Here is a 17,559-nt window from a genome sequence, read left to right as displayed (position 1 = left end):
TAAACAAGTTAAGTTTCGTCACTCAAGAACTTGTATCCCTAAAAAATGAACAAGCTAATTTGACGAAATCAGTGTTTGATTTTCAAAAATCTTTGCATGAAATTGATAAAAAAGTGAAACTACAGGCAAAAAGTATTACTAAATTGCAAAGTGAAAATACCTCTCTTAGATGTGAAGTTAAAAATCTCAATAATCAATTGAATATTCATTCTCAAAATATTCATACTAATACTGTGAGAATCAATAATATCCCCAAGAAAAGTGATGAAGATTTATTTCAAGTTTTGTTTAAAATTGGTCAAGTGTGTGACTACGAACTTACTAAGGATAAAATTGATTTCTGTTTTCGAACTAGAACTGTTAGAAATTCTGACACACCTCCCATTCTTCTGAAATTTGCAAGTAAAATAGAAAAGGACACTTTCATGTACAAAAAAAGAACATCTCAGGAAAAGCTGACTACAGATATAATTGATTCTTCTCGTCCTAAAGGTAAAATTTTTATAAACGATTATATGTCCCCCTACTATTATTCGTTATATCAGAAAGTAAATCAACTGAGAGTTCAAGGAATACTAAAATTTACTTGGTTCCGTAACAACAAACTTTATGTGAAGAAAAATGAAAACTCTCTCCCGATTTCTATTAGATGCGAGGAAGATATAGGTAAATTACAGCTATCGACACATATTCGACCTACAGAAGATTTATTAGAAGATGAAAATGACTCTGATTCTTCAGTGCTTTCCTCTAAATCTAGCAGATCTGTTAAAAGGAAGAAAACTCCCCTAACTTTGGACACTTTTTTAAGGCCAAAAACTCCTCCAAGTTGCGACAAAGCTTGAAAGTTCCTTCTACCCCGAAAGCGGAAGAAGATAGGGTGTTGAGTGTTTATTCAAATGTGGAATTAAATTCATTCAAAAAAGATGCTGTGTATAATGTGGTCAGTGCTAGTGATAAGTTTTCTAATATTAAACTCGCCTTCTGGAATAGTTCAGGCTATAAAAATTTTCTAGAAAATTGTAGTTTTTTGTTACAGCATGATATCATCTGTTTAAGCGAAACTTGGCTCACACATAATATTGTAAGTTTGCCTGATTTTCTAAAAGGTTATAACGTTTGTCAGTCCAATGCAATTAAAGAAAAAAATAAGGGAAGAGCAAAAGGCGGCTTATTAATTCTTGTAAACAAAAAATTTGGTGCTGTTGAAATTATAAATAAAACGGATTTTTGGATTCTTGTAAATGTTAAATTCCCAGTCGTAAATTTTGTTATTGGCTTGATATATTTCAGTCCCGCTATAAATATTAATGAAAAATTAATCTTATTTGATGAGCTCATACTCAAACTAAACACTTTGGATTGTCCTATAATCTTAGGGGGCGATTTTAACTGTCGTGTTGGTTGTTTAAATAATTGCTATGATTCAGATTTCCTTTCAAATCAGATTTCTTGTGCTTTGAAAATAGAAAGAGATAGCCTCGACAGGGTAACTAATAACAGGGGACTTTCCTTAGTTAAATTCATGGAAGAAAATGCTCTTATTCTTGTTAATGGTAGATCCAATTCAGATTCCCCAGCACAGTACACTTATTCTAGTACTCTTGGTAATTCTGTAATTGATTTAGTCTGGACGAATATATTGTGTACAGAATTTATAGACGATTTATTTGTAAATGATGATATAATTACCCCCTCGGGTCACTTTCCGGTTACCCTAACATTGAAATTATTATCTAAAGTTCACTTTGTTGACAAATGTTTAATTCCTTCTAAATTTGTTTGGAGATCAGAAACTTGTGAAATTTATTCTAACATGATGTCTATCAATTCTAATATTATGGTTGATTTTAAAAGTATGTCTATAGATGATTTAAACAATAACTTAGTTACTACTATTAAAAATGTTGCGAAAGAATTGGGTATGTTTAAAAGCTCTAAACTTATAAATCATTTTTTTAAAAAGCAGTGGTATGATTTGGAATGTTACAATTTAAAAAAATTCGTGCAGAAGAGTTATAGAGTCTGGAAATGTTCAATTAAAGATGAAATTAAATTTAATTACTATTGTTCATTAAAAACAAATTATAGAAACTTAATAAAACGTAAACGTACTGAATATTATGACGGTATTTCAAATCAACTATCCAACTGTAAAAATAGCACAAATTTTTGGCGTATAATTAAAGGTTTAAGAATGAATTCCCAAAGTGTAGCAATAGACAGCATTAGCATTGAGGATTGGAACAAATTTTTATTAAATTTTTATGGTTCAAACATTCAAACTCTCAATGTTCATTCTGATACTTGTCATCCGTTTCTAGATTCATACATAAGTACTAATGAAATTATGAAATCGTTGAGAAAATGTAAATCAAATAAGGCAGCCGGCTGTGATGAAATAAATTATGATTTTTATAAAAGCCTTCCGCAAAACTGGTTACTGTATTTGGAAGTTATGTTCAATAAAATTATAGATTCTGAAAATATACCAAAGGATTGGTCGAAAATAATAATGTTTATGCTTTACAAAAAAGGTGATAGGTCATGTACTAATAATTATAGGGGAATTGGCCTTGTTAACTGTTTAACTAAACTATTTACTCAAATAATTCTGTGGAGGCTGGATGATTGGTGTGAACAGAATAATGTAATACCAGAATTCCAATCGGGCTTCAGAACTGGCAGAGGTTGCCTGGATAATGTATTTATTTTGAATAGTGTAGCTCAAATTCAGTTCGGTTTAAAAAGAAAACCATTGTATTGCCTCCTTGTAGACTTTCAGAGAGCTTTCGATTGTATTAATCATGACCTCCTTTGGACTAAAATCCGCAACTTAGGACTCTACGGCAAAGTAATTCGAATTATAGAAAAGTTTTATCATACTGCCACTGTGTCGATCAGAGATAAAAATCAACTCTCTTCAGAAATTTCTCTTACTCGGGGTGTAATTCAGGGAGAAATCTTAAGCCCCATTTTATTTAATATTTTCATTTATGACATTGAACATTACTTCAGATCTAAAGGTGTAAGCGGCATTAGAATAAACAAAAACACAGACATTTTGTTGTTAGGATATGCTGATGACCTGATAATCTTCGCAGATTGCTACACTGATTTAAAGAACAAATTAAACATTTTAAGAAATTATTCCGAATTAAATAAAATTAACGTGAACGCCAATAAAACTAAAATTTTAAAGTTTGGAACAGGTAGAATGAAAAGTTCGGAAAATTTTTATTATGGAAATATTAAGTTAGAAAAAGTAAGTCATTTCAATTACCTGGGGGTCATATTTTCCAGATCATTAACCTTTAATGAAGAAAAAGAAAATGCTATTTGTAAGGCGAATCTCGCAGTTGGTTCAGTATTTAATATTTTATACAAAGGTAATATCAAGAGTTGGGATTCAAGAGTTTATCTTTTTAGTTCAATTGTAAAAAACGCTCTGCTTTATTGCAGTCCAATTTGGAGTTTAAGATACATGGAGGAATTGGACAATGTACAATGTCGTTTCTTTAAAAGACTGTTAAATTTGTCAAGGAATACCCCCCACTATTTACTTCGTTTGGAAACAGGTAGCTCACAATTGCAACTTCTTATTGTAAAACAAATCCTTAAATTTTTATTAAAAATAGATCAAATGAATGCGTCTCGGCTCCCTAAAATTTGCCTATCAGAATTGAAAACTTTCCATTCCTCCTCCATAAATAATAGTAAATATAACTGGTGGTCGCAGTTCGTTTCTATAATTGAAAAATTTATTCCTGATCCTCAAAATTTAATTATCCATAGTAAAACTGATTGTTCCTCAATTTCAGATAGACATAAAACTTTTTTATTCAGTTTGGACTGCAATAGAGCAGAAAACTCAACATACAATAGTTATATAAAACAATTATTACCTAATGAACAGTTATGCCAGCCTTATTTACACCTTAACGTTCCTTTCAAATATATTAAACTGTTATCTCAGGTGAGATTAGCCAATAAATATTATTTTAAAATTAGTGTTGGGAAAACTACAGTTAAATTTGATGGCCAGTCTGTTTGTAAAGTTTGTAATACTGACAAAGAGGATATCTTTCACATAATGTGTAAATGTCAATCATATTTAGAAATTAGAAAATTGTGTTTTAACTCTTTGGATAGTGATTTTATTTTAAATGAATTTATAGCAGCCAATTGCAATTTGGAGAAATTACATAAATTATACAAATATTTAGATTTAATTTTAAAGTTTAGGCATTTTTGTACCACGTTCTAGGGTTCCTTAGCATTTTTTTTTTTTTTTTTCTTCTTACAGTTAAAAGTTCATTTAATTATTATTATAAAAGAAATTTTGTTATTTTAAGTTATTGCTTTTTTTGCTTACTTTGTAATTAACCATTGCTCATTGTTGATTGCGACTCTGTATTGTAACGTTCATTCTTATACAATACACATAAATAAATAAATAAATAAATAAATAAATAAATAAGGAATTCAGAACCCAAAGTAAAAATAAGGCAAATCTGATAAATTATCTCATAAAAATCAACTGTAACACAAAATATTTTGGCAATGATTTTATTTTAAAGAAATAAACTTGATTGGAAGAGCCAAACTACAAAAAAACTATGAATGGCAATCAGTTTTAAAAACAATCTGTATAGAAATAGATAACGACAGTTTATTACTGGATAATTAATTATGGTTATTCGAGAAACTAAAAAATATTAATAAGTTCTAAGATAAAATTATCCTTTTTAGCTTACCAATAGAATTTCTTAATTTACCATATTTCCAAAAATTGAAGTTGATTTATTTTAATACAGAATTACAGTTAAAATTAATAAATTTATTGAATAAATGAATAAATTCAAACTAATTTCAATGTAATTGTGGAATGTGATAGATAATTTCAAATTGGCTAAATATGGCTGCTCTTAAATCTCTTATTACCAACTTTTTCAACAGTTACAACATTTAATTTTTGGAATGTATTTCAGAGTTTAAACATAATTTTCAATAATAAAAAGAATCATATTTCATGTTTTAATGTAAATTATAAAGTTTTAAATTAATGGAAATCTGTAAAAATTTAACTTCATACCTGGGGCCTGAGAGAATGTCCAGCAATTTATACATGAACCGAAATAATTTTACGATTTCACTAAAGTTAAACATTAACAATAGTTAAAACTACTTTCAACTTTACAAATATTCTAAAACTAATGATCACTTTACACTTATGATTAATTACAATATGTAAGAAAATAGCATTAACACAAAATTTTAACTCGAACTCAGCGTAATGGCGACTTCAATTGATCCTCTCTGCAACTGGGAACTAGAAGAAAAATTATTACTTGATTAAAATATTTATAACAACGAAATAAATAAATTATACTAAATCAATTTACAAAACTAATTATTAATTAAAAACATAATTTTAAATTTCAAATACGAAAACTATCGAAAAGTGTTAATATCTGAAAATCATAATAATTTAACGTAATTAAAGTATGAATAAATAAAAAATATAACGTAAAAAATAAATAAAATTTTGTGTATTTAAATTAACTAAATCAATATTTGAAAAAAATAAAATATTTATACTAATTTAGTATTACCCAAGTTAATAAGGAAGTTATCCAGTCACCCATTTTTCTTGTCGGCATTGTCTCTCGGGGTCCATCGCAGCAGCTTGAATTTAAATATGTAAGTAAATTTAAATGAACAATTATTAAGATAAATTCATTTCATTAAGCATTTAATTATCATAAATTAATTTAATGATGTTCAATGTAAAACTAAATGGCCTTTACGATAACTTCTTGATGTATTCAAATATCTAAAAAAATTTGGACCAGAAGTAGAGATGGGTATTTCCAATATGGCACTAGAAAGCTTATTAATTTTAAAGGATTTCAATCAGTTTTGTACGTCTCTTAATTGTGGTTTCTAACTAAAAATATTAAAATCTAATTTCCATTTCAAAAAAGGTAAAAGATATATAAAGAAATCTATCAAAAATTCCAAAAAATTATTGTAACTAAATTCAGTCACATTTAAAGAGTTTCTTTCTCTGGTTGTGTTAGAAAGAAGATGCCAAAATAAACTTAACAAATCTGCTCTTTGTTCTAGTAAGCTTTTTTTTTTAATTTATTTAAAATAAAAATGTATAGAGAAGTTAATATTCTAAGCACTCAATTAAGGTATGGCATAAATCCAAGTTAGATTAGGAGTTCCTAAAGTATACGTTAATGAAATGGTAATTATTATTAGCTACTAATTTCTTAATTTAGAAGAAGAATATTCAGTTTAAATGAATTCTCATATCTACATATTCATCACTTAAGTTTGCTAAGTGAAAGCATGGAATCAATTCTGACCCAAAACTGAAAATTTCTGCGCTGACTCAAATAATTATGTGTTACACAGTAGCTTAAATAGATAATTCAATTCCTTATTAATTGAACTATATGTTCAAGAAAAACTCAATTGGGGGAAAAAATCTAAATCTAAAAGTAGCTAATTGGCTTACCTGGTTGGTATTTGCATATCCTTAAAAGAACCCAGTACTGATAAGATTTCCTTTTGTACAACTCGAGCACCAGGGTTATAAAGTAAGAATTAAAATGCCCCTTTATTGAGAGAGAGATTTCTTTTAAGAAAATTCATCACAAATTGAGCCATGCACACTAATTAAACTTTAAACACTAATCTTCATTTCAGTTACTAGTGAACAGGCAAGTCTAAAAAACTGCAAAAGCTTACAATTTCTCCAAATGTTTGTCTCTCTACATTCATCACAATTTGCTTAATTGCAATCACAAAATACTTTCTGCTTACAGGTTGTGCTTTAGTGTTAAATCCCAGTGTTTGTGTGAATCCAGAATGTTCTTCAAATTGTAGTGATGCTTCGCAGTCAATCTTACTGAACTCTAAAGGTAAGAAACCTGCTGATTATTTAAATTAAAAGCTAGAGGCAACATTGTTTATATGAAGTAATATATGTTTTCGTTTAAATGTATAATTATTGTTTTGAAACATTAGTAGTTAAAGTTAGAATTAGGTAATGTAACTTTAGAATGGACACTGCAAGGAAAAGTTAACCTAACTGTTTGAAATGTGTATTTCGTAATTATTGTTTAAACTGCCGCATTAACTATTTCACATTTTGTTGATATAAAGAGCCACTATTCATTATGTTTCTCACAATTAAATTGTTATTATTAGACAAACACACTTCTAATTGGTGCATAACTATCGGACATTTTCATAGAACGTGAACAAGAATAAATACCATACGAGGCAAGATGTATCCCCTCCACAGGATGAGATTATAATTCTTTGGAAATATATATTATGATATCAACTAATGTTCTTCTTAGCAAGAGAGTACTCGTACTCTAGTTGCCAGCTTTGAAATTACTTTTCAATAAACACTTGAAAATGAATAATGGATGAGTTAAATGTTTTCTAGGCCTAATCACATATTGTTTATTTAATTTTATGGTTTGAATTGAGCTATTGCTATTTTAAAAAGTCAAACAGCAGAATAATTTTAGGGTTAAACTTTCAATTTATATATTTGTAGACGTTAAGTGGTATTTGAGAGATAAATAACCTTTTTCCAAAGTTTTTAACAGTCTAGAATTGGCTTTAATTTTGGAGCGCATTTAAAAAATACTTTTAAATTAATATTAATCAGTTATTATTAAACAGCAGTTATGGTTTTCGCAATTTCCTGGGTTCTGAAATGTTTACTGCACTTCATCTTGTAGTAGTACATTTAAGAGGCCACTTTCTATGTGCCAAGTTATGTCTTTTGGCACATGATGTCCTCCACCGAGTCTTCACACTCCTCACAGTCGAGTAACTGTAAGAGCATCTGAATTTGGAAACGATTTCAGTGGTCCTTAGGATTTTATGCAAATCTAGCTGCACGATTTTCTTCAGTACCTTTTCTTTCAATTTAATAAAGCCAATGCAGAGTAAAGATAGTAATTTTCCTATATTATTGGGTTTCACAAATAATATTTCTGCTTTTAATTTCAACTTTTAACTCTCAGAAATATGCCCTTATAAATTGAGTGGTTTTCAGCTGTATTTGTAAGATAAGAATTATTCATTGAATTTTGATCTTAGGCAGGACTCTTTACACAATCACTCATCCTTGCAAACTTCTTTCAGTCGGTTCCATTTCTTTTGATCCCAGGTTTCTTACTCTTCTCCATGAAGCTGCCTATCATGTGCTCTTCTAAATCCATGGTTCATCGTTTTCTTTTCACCACTTTGTGGCACCATTCTTTAATCTAGATCGCCCACCTTCCATCATTAATTCTTATCAAATAGCCTGCACAATTCAATTCATGTTTCTCAGCTTCTTCTTCAGTTTTGCTTTTAAAGTATTTAAGATAATTATACTAACATTTACAGAACTCTAATCTTAAATTAATATAACTTTTCTTCGATCACCATTCGACCACCTTTCTGACAGATAAACAAAATTCTTTACCTTCTTTTTCAATCTCTTCACCAGGTCTTCAGTGTTATTGTTACAATTTTAAAACAGTAGATCCTTCCCTTCTGACTAGGCTACCTGTAAAAATTATTTACAGTTGTTTAACTGAACAACAATTATTTCATCTGTAATAATTGTTTCATTTTCTTCACATCCTTACCTATCATCACCGTGAATTTCAATTTATTAAGCTATTCTCCATTTTTCTATACCAATCAAAGTTTAAAACATTGCAAACCCAGCATTAGAGCTTTTGCAGATGCGATGTCACTTTGTCTGAGATGTTTCTTTACTGTTGTATCTTGTGTTAACTCATCTTGTTTTATGATTACCACAACGTTCCTTTAGATATATTCATGAAAATCGGTTTACGCGTTTAGGCGCTACGCAGTTTACAAAAAAAGGTAACAACAACAACAACAACAAGAAGAAGAACAAGAACAATTTTTGAAAATGCCCTTTTTGCTCATTTTCAGCAACTTTTTTCTCGAAATCTATTATATCTGTGTTGTTGCAAAAAAATTACAGTCGCAAAGGAGGGTTTGCCCTATATTTTAAAGAAAATTTGGGAATTTTCTCTTTTATAGAAAAAGAGAAAAAAATTCTCAAAGTTGGGTGTTTTTGAACGTTACAGCTTTTTCGGGCACTTTTTGACGATCAACCTTTATATAACTGTCCTACCGGACAGTTTTAATTCAATTATTTTAAAGTAGCTCTTCACTATTTCTAGTTTTCTTTTTCAAGATGTTCAATCTAGACTTTACGTAAACACCTATCAATAGCTTTTTCAAAGTCTACAAACAGTAAAAATACTAGAAAATTGTAACGTTTGATTGTCTAATTCTTTGTTGAATAGATAATAGAATAGATACAAATCGCGAAAGCCCTCAGGGCCGGAAAAAATGGCTTATTGGACATCTCAGTACTACAAACTTAATTTTAATCTAACAAAGTTGGCTAGGTCTAGGATTTTAGGATTATAGCGCCTCCCAAAATTCTGTACTTTAAACATTGAAAATTATACTTCATAAATCTAAGACTATCATGACTAAGAGATGTTTTATAAATGCATAGTAATTAGTGAGTTTATCTATAATTATAAATACAAGAATGCCGATTGTGTATGAGTTGGTTGGAGGCGGAGTTGAGATGTAGATATGCCACCCCCACTATGATCTCTATTATCAACACAACAATAGACCCTATCTTTGTTTCCTTTTGTTACACCCACTATTATAAATATATATAAGTATTTACTTATATATTATGAAGATGTTTTAGGTTTGCTTCTTTTTCTTTGTCCATTACATCTAAAAACAATTATTGTTCTCAATTAATATATTGTTATGTTATCGGCAATGGAATTTTTTGCTGGTGAATCGCTGATGCCAATCTATCTCTTTTGGTTAGTTCCCCATTCTGATACCGTTTCAGATTGTACTTTGTATTCGCAGGAGTGTTCAAAGAAGTGCGTACTGCACATCATTTCTGTGTTTCTACATGGAATTTTGTTGGTTAATTTTTAAGACGAGGAATTATAGAAAATAGTTTTGCCATTATTCTCGGCCTTACTGGGTCTATCGAGTCCTATGAAGTCCTGTAGTAATCGGGCATTTCCTCTCCTTGTGGAAGTTGGAACAGCAGAGCATATTGATATTGCACCAAGGCAGAAAAAAAATGTGTTCCTTTGGGCACTCCAGCCATCACTCACAATCTACCCAAAAGACCAGCATTTCTTCATATTGGGGAACAAATAGTAGTCCGAGGGAGCCAAGTCTGGAGAATAGGGGGGATGTGAAACGAGTTGGAACCCTATTTCCATTAATTTTGCGACCACAACTGCTGAGGTGTGAGCTGGTGCGTTGTCGTGATGGAAAAGGACTTTTTTGTGGGCCAATCGTGGGCGTTTTTCTTGCAGCTCGAATAACGATGAATAATATGCACCTGTAATAGTTTTACCCTTTTCCAGATAATCGATGAGGATTATTCCTTGCGAATCCCAAAAGACAGTCGCCATATTCTTTCCGGCCGAAGGAACGGTGTTCGCCTTTTTTGGCGCAGATTCTCCCTTGGTAACCCATTGTTTAGATTGTTCTTTGGTCTCAGGAGTGTAGTGATGTATCCATGTTTCATCCACAGTGACGAAACGACGCTTAAAGTCCTGCGGATTCTTCTGGAACAGCTGCAAACCGTCCTTGCAACACTTCACACGATTTCGTTTTTGGTCAAGAGTGAGCAATCGCGGCACCCATCTTGCGGATAGCTTTGTCATGTCCAAATGTTGATGCAAAATATTATGTACCCGTTCATTCGAGATGCCCACAGCACTAGCAATCTCACGCACCTTCACTCTTCTGTCATCCATCACCATATCATGGATTTTATCAATGATTTCTGGAGTAGTAACCTCAACAGGGCGTCCAGAACGTTCAGCGTCACTTGTGCCCATATGGCCACTCCGAAAATTTTGAAACCACTTATAAACTGTTCTAATCGAAGGTGCAGAGTCACCATAATGTTTATCAAGTTTCTCTTTAGTCTCCTGAGGCGTTTTGCCTTTCATAAAGTAGTGTTTAATCAACACACGAAATTCTTTTTCGTCCATTTTTTGAAAATCACTCGACTTCCTCGATTCAAACGAATGCCAAACACAAAGAAATAGACCGATCTGGCTGAAACTTGGTGTATGTTCTTCCAAGAGATGCTACTAACTAAACATAACCTCGATACGCGCCAGTAGTGCTATCTCTCTGACTTTGCACGGACTTTTCAAACTACCCTCGTAGATAGCTGAAGTGTTCAAGTGTAGCTATAGATTTTTAAAATCGTTGTGAGATTTAGATTGCAGCCACTCTCTAGACAGCTCTAATTAAAAAAATTTAAACCCAATTCAAGTTTCATTACCGACTCTATAAATTACACGGGAAGAACGTTGGTAAAAAACAAACCTGGTCGTTATTATCTTTAAATATTTTCTAAACTTTAATGATTTAATAATAAAATGACAGAAAATCATCCCATAATTTAGTTATTAATTTAATAAGGCCATCTTTCTTCAATTCAATTGACTACTTCGAAGAATGCAATCTATTTCTTTATTTTTTCTAAAATTATGTATTTATTTTTATTTTTTAATAGTCAATAATTCATTTTTTATTTGATTAAAAAACCTAAACAGTTTGTTTCATCTTATTTATTAGGATATTTTGTATTTAAATTTACATAATCATCCTAACTGTAAGTTATTTGGTAACATATTTAATGGATACACTTTAATTATGATGTACTTTAAAAATGATACGTTTTTTTTAAAAAAAATTAGTTCGAAACGGTTATGAGAACTTAAATTTTATGAAATATAACTGTAAATAATAATTTTATTCAATTTTCTGCAAGGATGCTGGAGAGCATCTGGACTCGTAGTAATTTTATTTATTTATTTTTTAATTAGGGGTGTCAACATCTGAGACCATTGGTGTCCGGTGCCTTCCGAGTGCACTTCTTTCTCTAGGAGAGTGCAGTGAACTGTAGAGCATGGATTCCTTATATTTTCTTATTGACTGAACCCATTTTTTTGAAAATTAACTGAATCTTAGGCCACTCCCACTGAGGAGGAAATAATTATTTTGAATAAAGTAAATTTATGCTAATAAGTTTTGAATGGCAATAAAAGAAATATATTCATATGACCCAACAGTACGAATGAAGTGAGATTCAACAAAATTGATTAATTTTCAATAAAATTAAGATATTAATTATTTTTCTGTTTCCGGCTCTCATAAAATCGAGAATCCCCTTTATTTTAATATGTCTATAAATTTTCTGAGCCTGATCTGTAGCGCTTCTCGGTCATCTGACGCTCTGAAGTACATGGCTGGAGAGTCTGTGTAAATGTTAATTCTCCTACCACGGATATTTCGTTTTAAGATTTCCTTAAGCACTCCCCGCTTGGAAAAACTGTCCAATAGTTTTCTAGGCCACTGTTGAAATATAAACTGCCGGCCGGCCTACAGCTATAGATATTAGCTCCAATGTCTTTCAACGATTTTGACACCGCCATATATTAGAAAGTGGATAACTTATTCGATATTTTGAATCGGAAGAATTTTTTGGCAAAACAAAAACTGCATTTCATAAAAAATTATTGAATTAAAATAATTAATTGGAATTTCTATATTTTCAAATTTTGTTCAAGTCATTTTACTCCATCTTGCACTTGCTTGGAAGTTCGCAGGTGCCAATAAATAAATGGATGATTAAAAATAATAATAATAATAAGATAGCTAGGGAAGGGATTAGTTATGCTGGACTCCTACGCGGAGGTCCCGGGTTCGAATCCAGCTGCTGACCCTTAGATTTTCTCTTCCTAGGAGCTTCTTACAGCTCACTGCCCGGTGATGGATAGTGTTGTCTGTAACGAGAGAACACTGTCCGGAGGCCGGCAGTGCACAGGAAAAAGCTCCGGACGCCAATAGCCTTAGATGTTGACGCGCCTTAAATCATTAAAATAAATAAAATAAAATAACCTTAAAATTATTCCAAAAATATGAAAACAGCATTTTAACGATTTTTAAAGGCGACAGAGCGATGAGTCATTCTGTTTAGACAGACAAAAGACCGACATTTTTTGGGGGGAGATTAATTTTTAGATTCTCAGTAATAAGTGATGACAATTCAGCTAATCCATGGGATAAAGCAGCCTATTGTTTGTCGCTACAATAGGAAACGAGTCATCTGTGAAATCCTAAATAGAAAAGTGATTGACAAAAATAACTCGTGACAGAAAATGGCTCCATGTATTTACATAAATGTAAATGTACATTAGAAAAAAAAAAAAAATTGTATTCAAAAATATTGCAACAAGATGACCCCACTCACATGACTTGGATTTAGGGAAACCCCAAAAGACAAAAACAAAAAAAAAAGTCATGGCACGGTCCTTATTCCAGATTCTCGCAGTTCCAACTTAAAATTAAAATTGTGTAGTACGAGGGTCGTTTGAAAAGTCCGTGCAAAGTCAGAGAGATAGCACCACTGGCGCGTATCGAGGTTATGTTTAGTTAGTAGCATCTCTTGGAAGAAAACACACCAAGTTTCAGCCAGATCGGTCTATTTCTTTGTGTTTGGCATTCGTTTGAATCGAGGAAGTCAAGTGATTTTCAAAAAATGGACGAAAAAGAATTTCGTGTGTTGATTAAACACTACTTTATGAAAGGCAAAATGCCTCAGGAGACTAAAGAGAAGCTTGATAAACATTATGGTGACTCTGTACCTTCGATTAGAACAGTTTATAAGTGGTTTCAAAATTTTCGGAGTGGCCATATGGGCACAAGTGACGCTGAACGTTCTGGACGCCCTGTTGAGGTTACTACTCCAGAAATCATTGATAAAATCCATGATATGGTGATGGATGACAGAAGAGTGAAGGTGCGTGAGATTGCTAGTGCTGTGGGCATCTCGAATGAACGGGTACATAATATTTTGCATCAACATTTGGACATGACAAAGCTATCCGCAAGATGGGTGCCGCGATTGCTCACGCTTGACCAAAAACGAAATCGTGTGAAGTGTTGCAAGGACGGTTTGCAGCTGTTCCAGAAGAATCCGCAGGACTTTAAGCGTCGTTTCGTCACTGTGGATGAAACATGGATACATCACTACACTCCTGAGACCAAAGAACAATCTAAACAATGGGTTACCAAGGGGGAATCTGCGCCAAAAAAGGCGAAGACCGTTCCTTCGGCCGGAAAGATTATGGCGACTGTCTTTTGGGATTCGCAAGGAATAATCCTCATCGACTATCTGGAAAAGGGTAAAACTATTCATCGTTATTGGACCGTTTGAAAACCGAGCTGCAAGAAAAACGCCCACGATTGGCCCACAAAAAAGTCCTTTTCCATCACTTCAACGCACCAGCTCACACCTCAGCAGTTGTGGTCGCAAAATTAATGGAAATAGGGTTCCAACTCGTTTCACATCCCCCCTATTCTCCAGACTTGGCTCCCTCGGACTACTATTTGTTCCCCAATATGAAGAAATGGCTGGCGGGAAAAAGATTTTATTCAAACGAGGAGGTGATTGCAGAAACGAATGGCTATTTTTCAAACTTGGACAAATCCTATTATTCGGAACGGATCAACAAACTAGAGCAGCGTTGGACGAAGTGTATAAGCCTAAAAGGAGACTATGTTGAAAAATAAAAAAGGTTTACCCCAAAAAATTAAGTAGTTTTTATTTTTGCACGGACTTTTCAAACGACCCTCGTAACATTAAGTGAAAACATTCAAAATTCAAAAAATCAAAATCCAATTTAAGTAAATGTACCACCTAATATTTACGTAACTGGACTTAAAGCCCACCTGGGAAAAAACAAAATCCAAATTGACTAAATAATCATCAGATTTAATTTAAATGTTTAGCTTTTTTTTTTTTTAATTTTAAATGAAATTTTAATCAAATCTTAGCTAACATTAAATACTTAATAAAAAGAAGAGTAGCAATAAATTGCTAATATCCTGTCTAAACATGCCCACATCAGTTAATAAAGTGATTAAATTTAACGGCCCCATCAATTTTGCGTATACAACACTATCTAGCGGCTTCTACCGGTTTTTTTTAATTTCTTCTTTTTATTTTTTAACATTTTTAAGATTTATTCATCGATTTACTGATGATTATAATTGTAATTTAAAAGTTAGAGCTGAATTAATTAATAATTCGCACTAAACTAATCTAATTTAAAATAATGGAATCATTAATAATTACAGAACTAACAAAAGCATATTTATGTAAATGGTAGTGTTTTCTTTACTTTTACCTTTCATCTTTACCTTTCTGGGCATTGAGTTTTAAGGATCTTTTCTGATAGTTAGGCAGTTTTAAAAGCATCAGTTAAACCCTGTTGGGATCCTAAACCGGCAGGAGAATGCTCAAGATGCCTTGTATCATCTGGTCCAGAGAAGGATGATGGTTGTTTAACCTCTTTCCGCGAACCCTGGACATTTAGGAATTGAGGATAACGAAAAAAAAGCTGATAAATTTTTCGTGGGTGAGACCTAGCAAATCATTCCATGGATCTAGGGCCTGTTCTGGCTACCTTGAAACGGATTTACCGGAAATCGGGGTTTTTCCCCAGGAAGTGGAGGCTGCAAGGAATTGAAGAGGTTGGAATATAAGAGGCTGTTGACAGGCTAAGTGTTTCTAGAAGGTATTAGAGCGAGTGTTGGTCTAGTGCCCAAGAACGTTGTTTTGTGAGTGGGAGATCCCCAGTTCGAATCCCGCTTATAGCTACTTTTTATTTGTTAGAAAAAAATGTTTATAATAACGAATGTGCTTCTGCTCCGCCCGTCTAAAATATCTAATTGGTAGTAGGACGTTAAGTCCCGCCTGAAGAAATTGGCGATTACTCTACTGCTTTACTTTTATAGAAGAAATTAGTGCAGACAGTTTCAGTGTACTTGATGGATCTGGGAAAGAAGCATAATCGAGTACTAGTGGTGATGAATACTGGAAGCCTACGATGAATGGTATGCTTCTATAACTAAGGCCACATTACTATCGGATGGAAGGCGCAACTTGGTGCAGAGGATAAAGTACGAGGGTATCGCTATATGGCACGCGTGTCCTCGTTTCCTGTTTTAAGATATTTGATACAGGTCTTTTAAAGTGAATCGGTCAGTGATATTACTCGTAGACTGGCCGTGAAGGGTCACCTTTTTTTTCTGCCTTTGAAGGGCCATTACCGCAAAGAAGCTCCTAGGAAGAGAAACTCTAAGAGCCACACCAGCTGGAATCGATCTCCAGTAGGGAATCAATTACACTAATCACTGAGCTAATCTCTACCGCTTTATTTATAATACATTGTAATATTTTATACATGCATGGGTTTTTTTCATTTATTTCTTAACATTCCTTATTTCTTTAAGGCCTAAGGTGTCATCTAAATTCTCAGCATCTTTGTGCTTAAAAAAAAGATGTTTCTTATAAAAGTTGAGCGATCCCTTTGCAAGTGTCTCGATCCTCTTCTGAAGGAGCGCTCCCTGCAGTTTGAAATAATGAATAATGTCAGTTTCGAAACCCGAACTGCAATACTTTTTGGCCAAAATCTTATGAATGCTATTTCTCAATATTTTCTTAAAGAATTTCCAACTTCATACTGGAAAAATGCGTTTTTCTAACAAAATAAAATAAAAACTCCTAATTATCAGTTAGTTTACAAATGATAATATAAAGATTAAAGCATGGCCGAATGAAACAGGAGAGCCAACCACCACACATTATGAGCAGAGTGAGTAATGGCGAGTTGTCGGAGATAAAGCCATTTCCTGTTCGAGTTGAGAACGTCATAGTGGGCCTTCTTCCTTTAACTTTACTTTTATCCAAATTGCCGCCTAGATAATTTACTCTTTTCTTAATGCATACCACCGGCTCTTTCTTCATATCTTCTTCCACAGTTCATCCTTTTTCTCCTTTATGTCCTTGCCTGGTTTTGTTAATCATTTATTTTTTTCTTTCCACTTCTTTCTTTAAATCGGCTCCTACTAAATGAGGCACCTATCTCCTGGATTAGTACACTTTACTTTCCCATACTCTAGATGAATGCATTAAGATATCTTGTGTTGTTTCTTATTATCGCCAGCCCTTGGTCTATGTCTTATTATCATGGCCCATGATTTCTTGTCTTTAGTATTCTCAGACAGTTTTTTTTTTAAGTATAAGTATATTTTAAGTACATTTAAGTTGTAATTATTTTTTTTTTTCAAGTTTCAGTGCAGGCCGTGCACTGTAAAAAAGCTCCCGGGCGTCAATAACCTCAGATGTTGACACGCCTTAACCAGTTAAGCGCGGAATTTAATTAAAAAAAAAAAAAAAACCCACAGTGTGCGGAATTAAAATCACGACAATGACGAGTATACACGTCGAACTCAGGGCAAAACAACCAAAAGTTTACGTCATAGTAGTCAGTGCAAGCACTTTTTCTGCAATTTCTGGGGCTTAAGATTACAGAGCATTCTGTGCTCTTTCAAAATCTTGCACCGCTTCACATA

At 32.6% G+C, this 17,559-nt stretch overlaps 1 protein-coding gene across 2 annotated transcripts in view; it reads left to right on the top strand.

The window, feature by feature from the left end:
• Positions 1–948: 948 nt before the first annotated feature.
• LOC141447904 (D-ribitol-5-phosphate cytidylyltransferase-like) overlaps positions 949–17,559 on the top strand; it is a 160,162-nt gene continuing 143,551 nt past the window's right edge. Inside the window, exons 1-2 of one of the 2 annotated variants that reach the window (XM_074115840.1) lie at positions 949–1,084; positions 6,840–6,935. The gene's annotated coding sequence lies outside the window, so the exon portion shown is untranslated. Of the gene's footprint in view, positions 1,085–5,677; positions 5,704–6,839; positions 6,936–17,559 lie in introns of those variants that run through there. The other variant, XM_074115841.1, reaches the window with a different exon arrangement.

This window comes from Rhodnius prolixus, unplaced genomic scaffold (assembly GCF_049639745.1).
Source record: "Rhodnius prolixus isolate KJV_2025 unplaced genomic scaffold, Rpr scaffold_13, whole genome shotgun sequence".
Lineage (NCBI taxonomy): Eukaryota > Metazoa > Arthropoda > Insecta > Hemiptera > Reduviidae > Rhodnius > Rhodnius prolixus.
This window is presented reverse-complemented; position numbering and strand designations above follow the sequence as displayed.